Here is a 6000-nt window from a genome sequence, read left to right as displayed (position 1 = left end):
CTTAAGTATTGCAAGTAGTTTATTCTAAAATGTATTACTCAAGTACTGAAAGTAAAAAGTACAAGTATTGTGTTTTGAATAATTAAAGAAAGCCCTCAAAGTTTGATTATCAATTGTTTTTATATATCACTTACAAATCAAAGATGTCAAATACCACAAATACAAGTGTTCTGTATGTACAAACAAGTAGCAACTTAAAAAACTGGGCTTAACACTTTGTACACAAAAAACAGATAACCTATGTCCCGCTACATTGTAGCTTTGACATTAATTAAGCTGAGAAAACAAGGTGTATTTTGAACGTAAAATCCGTCCATCAGGTTCTAAGGGTGAGCCTACTGCCCTGCGTTTACCCTCAATAAATGCCCTTACCCTATAAAAACACTACACTATAAAATGGGCACATGATTTAGAGACACGGCTTACTGTTGCTAAAAACACAACTCAGCGTGACATCTAGGGTTGCCACCTGTCCCGGTTCACACGTGGCTGTCCCGGTTCTCACGTGGCTGTCCCGGTTCTCACGTGGCTGTCCCGGTTCTCACGTGGCTGTCCCGGTTCTCACGTGGCTGTCCCGGTTTTCCCGGGCTGTCCCGGTTTTCCTTCTTTTTAATATTCGGTTCGCCACACCCCCCCATCAACAATTTACGTTTGCGTATGACAGTGTCCTTGTTTTTTTGTCAGACCTAGGTGGTAACCCTAGTGACATCGCCTTTATGATTGCCAGCTAATGTAAATACTGTAGCACGGCATGAACATAATTAGGTTACTTAGCTAAGATATCTAACCTAACTAGCGCTTACTGACAGCAAAAGCTGGTGTGTCTTCTGTGTGTTATATTTATAACTTACATTGATGTGTTTCTTCAAGTTCGAAGGTGAATTTTTGAAGGCCAATATTTCACCCTCTTTAGGGAGGCAGAGGTGGCACATCCTATAGGAATTTACTTTCACTCCAGCAAACGCAAACACAAGCCGGGTTTCCATCCAAATCTTTCGAAAAAATAATGCGCAATTTCCAAGTTTCGGCAGAAAAAATGCAAATTAAGCTTTGTTTCCATTCATTACAGTTATGCGAATAAACTTTAGATCACGTGAGAGTACACCAAACAATAGTGGTTTTTACATCCATCTGGCAGTTACGCATTTTTGCACATTGAGGTTTTGAAACATTTTTTTATTTTTCTTTTCTATACATGGAGAAGTTAAATTAAATTTTTGCTCTCTCCAGAACTGTTTTTGTATGCATTTGCCATCTTTACATCACGATCATGTACAGAACCACATGACTTGAGGCATATGATACGTCATCGTTTATGCGAAAAACCCTTTTCCATCCAGTTTTTCCGAATTTTGGCGATGCGATAGTCTAACTTTTCCACCTCCTCCTAGCGTAAAAATCTTTTTGCGATATTTGGGGCTTTTTTCGAATTTTGGACTTTTTCCATCCAGCTTTTTTCATGCGCATTTTCAAAATGCGCAATAACTTGGTGGATGGAAAACCCTCTACTGTCTCTAGGTAGGGCCAGGGTGGTCTCACTCGATGTTGACGGTGTGGAAGGTGCCAATATATGTACATTAAAACGACAACAAGCTTATTATGCAGCACTTACTGTATGCTGCTTTTGTGCTGTTTCCAAACACGGTACCATCTCTTTTAATGAGATAAATGTGAATTATTTGGAATAATTTCGAGTTTATGTGTATTTGTATAAATATGTAAATTAAGCTGAAGGTGCTGGAAAATACTGAAAATGGACCTTCAAAGTGCCGTACATGAATTCCACCTTGCAACTTCGCATGCACAAAGATTGAGAGGTGCACGACATCGCGACGCGACCGCGCGTGGCCAACGCGCATGGGCGGAGCCACCGCGATTGTATGGAGTCAAATTAGGGTCTTTAATGGTGACGAAAACAAAATAATATCGCAAATATAAGATTAGCATTTTGCATTTTACGTTCTTAATTTGTTTCTGCAATACTTTCCCTCTTTTGCGTTTCTTTCTTTTCTTTGCGTTTCACATTTTATGTTGCTGCTTTTTTTGCAATAGTTTCTCCCTTTTGCGTTTCTTTCTTTTGTTTGCGCGTCACTGCTTTTCTTTGCGTCTCGCATTTTACGTTCATAATTTTTTTTGCGCTTCTCTCTTTTCTTTGCTCCGGTTTTACCCTCTGTGTGGGGGCCGGGAAAGAGGCGTGGCCAAGAGCGAAAGGCGTGCTGTGAACGTTCAGCGTCCTTCCACTCGCTGAACTGAACTGCTGCTGCAGCGCACACGGTGTTAAAGGAAGAGAGAGGTCGGGTGTGTGCGAGGTGGTGGCGCATTTCAGGGCATTGTTTTTATTCGCTCAGGTTTTCAAAAGATCATTTCAAACCGACCTCAGTAAAATGTTAATAATAATAATAATATATATTTTTTAAACGAAGTTTTAAAAGGGCACTTTCGTTGATAAAGGGCAGAGTTGGTGGTGCTTTAGCACCTGATGTCTATGTCTGCACGCATATACCTGTGGTCCAGCTGGGCGACCATCTGCCATGATACCAGTAACCAAATTGCCGCGCTGTGTGACGGTTCAACTGATGACGCTGAACGTTCACAGCACGCCATTCGCTCTTGGCCACGCCTCTTTCCCGGCCCCCACACAGAGGGTAAAACCGGAGCAAAGAAAAGAGAGAAGCGCAAAAAAAAATTATGAACGTAAAATGCAAGACGCAAAGAAAAGCAGTGACGCGCAAACAAAAGAAAGAAACGCAAAAGGGAGAAAGTATTGCAAAAAAAAGCAGCAACATAAAATGTGAAACGCAAAGAAAAGAAAGAAACGCAAAAGAGGGAAAATATTGCAGAAACAAATTAGGAACGTGAAATGCAAAATGCTAATCTTATATTTGCGATATTATTTTGTTTTCGTCACAATTAAAGACCCAAATTTGACTCCATACGATTGCGTCATTTTTGCCGCGCAGACTCTTGCAGTCACCACGTGTCAAGCGAACCTAGATTACGAAGCTCAAGTGCTCAGTGAAGGCAGCAGCAGAGTAAACGAGACGCAACCGGAAGACAGCCTGATTGCTTGACCCGTTGACAGCGCCAGCTACAGCACGTAAAAAATGTATCGGAGTAAAAGTATTAAACTGATGGAAAATATGTAGTGAAGTAAAAGTGGAAGTAGGAGAAAAGAATAATACTCCAGTAAAGTACAGATACAGCATTTTAGTACTTAAGTAAAGTAGTGAAGTAGTTCTACTTCGTTACTATACAACTCTGGAAATGCAACACAAAAAATGTTGTTAGCAGTCTCTGTCTTGCTAAACTGGTTGCTACATAGTTGCTACATTTCTTAGGATCACCACTAAGAAAAGTTAAAATGCAATAACTAAAGCTCAAGAGCACAAAGTATAGTTTACAAAGTACTTTATAAAGAAAGTAAATAAGCTATTGCAAAAGCTACATACATAGCACTGGATGTATCTTCACGTTGAGTCGAACTGTGTTTTCTAATGAAGACGTTGGTCAGGAGCAGAGCTACAGAGTAATGTCCTACCAGAACCACCAGGGGGAGACATTGTATTGAGAAAACAAAAACAACACAAATTCCATTGATGAGTGTAAACTCTTAATTTGCAATAATAAAAAGACTGAACTTTCCAGTTCCAGTAATACAATATTATAAGCATGTACAGAAATAAATAATTCTAAACATATATGTATTGCAAAATACTGAATTGAATGAGAGTCAAGGGGTTCAGTAAAAGACCATAAAGTCAGCTGAGGATCATGTATTTAATATTGCAGCAACAGACTTGTTTTTTGTAGTCCTTATTCCTGTTTGGTGGCTCACTGATAGCTAGCTATGCAGAGACAAGTGTTTGATTTCGGAAAATATGTACTAAGCTTTAATGGACTGTTTAATGTCATAAAATTATTTCAACACTTTTTAAGGGCTATAAACCTTTTGTTTTTCAGCTTTTGTGTCAGGGTTTGATCTGTAGTAACATTGTAAAAGGGATATTTTTAAGTATTGATTTACCCACTCATGCTTCTTTAACAATAATAACATAAAATGATTTTATTTTAGTATTACTGAGCTGACGTGTATCTTCACTACAGCATGCATGAATGATTGAGTGATTAACCATTTCACACAACCATTTTGACAACCTTTCCTACAGCTAGAAAATGCTCTAAATATAACTAAAAAATACTAATTTCTCATCTCATTTCTGAAAGGAACATTCAGATTTAGCTTGAGATTACTGTAATCTCCAGGACAAAAAGGTAGAAACTCTATAGTTTGATCATTTTCCTCAACAGAGGAAAAGACACCAGCCCCTCAGCCAGGCCTTCAGAGTCAGCCCCTTAGGCCAGGCCATCAGAGTCAGCCCCTTAGGCCAAGCCATCAGAGTCAGCCCCTTAGGCCAAGCCATCAGAGTCAGCCCCTTAGGCCAAGCCATCAGAGTCAGCCCCTTAGGCCAGGCCATCAGAGTCAGCCCCTTAGACCAGGCCATCAGAGTCAGCCCCTTAGACCAGGCCATCAGAGTCAGCCCCTTAGACCAGGCCATCAGAGTCAGCCCCTTAGGCCAAGCCATCAGAGTCAGCCCCTTAGGCCAAGCCATCAGAGTCAGCCCCTTAGGCCAAGCCATCAGAGTCAGCCCCTTAGGCCAGGCCATCAGAGTCAGCCCCTTAGGCCAGGCCATCAGAGTCAGCCCCTTAGGCCAGGCCATCAGAGTCAGCCCCTTAGGCCAGGCCATCAGAGTCAGCCCCTTAGGCCAAGCCATCAGAGTCAGCCCCTCAGCCAGGTCATCAAAGTCAGCCCCTCAACCAGGTCATCGGAGCCCTCAAACCCAGCAGTACAGGACTCACTGAGATCATTCTTACCAACAGCATTACTGTGTGGTTTGGAAACATCGCCCAGGCGGAGAAAGGAAATCTCTTCAATGAGTTATCAAAACTGCAGTGGGAATCATCAGATCTGGCTCCACTCTGTGGACACACTCTCAGCACTGCAGGGGTAATACACAAAATGTCCTCAGTGATCAACAGCACCCCCTGTAGAAGAATTCAATCCATAGGCTGAGACACAACAGGCCAGAGAGTATCGCTGCTTAGGAAGCACAATAGCTTTTTAACCAGCCACCATCAGATGGACTGCTAAGGACGTTAAAGCTTGAAGGAAATTCCACATCCCAGCACCTCACTCACACCATGGACACAGCACTTACAGACTCGTTATGTAACTACCTCACCCTTCCTGGGTCTCGGTCATGTCACGGTGGGCTGGTCCAAGCCCTCAGGGGAGACGCCCACAATAGACACTGCTAATTATATATAGTAGACCTATCTTTTTTCTGTTTAGATTTTTTTTTTACTTTGTTATATTTTACCTTTGGCTGAGAATGATGTTTTTGCCCGCTACTGGAGTATTTCAGTCAGTACCGTCAAAACCAATATGCATAATGCATAATACATAATTCTGGCGACAAATATATCATTGACGAGATTAAAGTGACGTCCTCATCTATTGTTTTATTGTGTTATTCTGTGAATGATGATTTCAAGGGGAGTGCGAGGTTGGGGGTTCAGTGATACGGCTAGCAGATGTGGCATTTTAACAAATGTTGGGGACGCGTCATTTCCGTGCATGCTAATTTGACGCCCCTGGAATTACTTGTGTTCTGTGTCCTCTTGTTTTTTGAAAAGATCTTGATATGTCAATACTGATATGTCAATAGATATTGAAAAATGAATCAGCAAACTCTAGAAATGTCTGTAATCATATTAGAGATGTCACAACACCTCTGTCTCTTTGCCTGATGGTCCATGATGGTAACACCAGGTCATGCGGTGACACCAGGTCATGCGGTAACACCAGTCCCTGTAGCCCATCTTTAACATCCTCTTTCTGTCATCCTCATATATCGTAAAACCTTCCTTTTTGTCTTAACGGTTGTAGTCCTGCACTGTGGACTTAATTAGGTAAACATTTTGTCCACCTACAGGTAGAAG

This window comes from Brachyhypopomus gauderio, chromosome 19, assembly GCF_052324685.1.
Source record: "Brachyhypopomus gauderio isolate BG-103 chromosome 19, BGAUD_0.2, whole genome shotgun sequence".
In the NCBI taxonomy this organism is placed as follows: Eukaryota; Metazoa; Chordata; class Actinopteri; order Gymnotiformes; family Hypopomidae; genus Brachyhypopomus; species Brachyhypopomus gauderio.
This window is presented reverse-complemented; position numbering follows the sequence as displayed.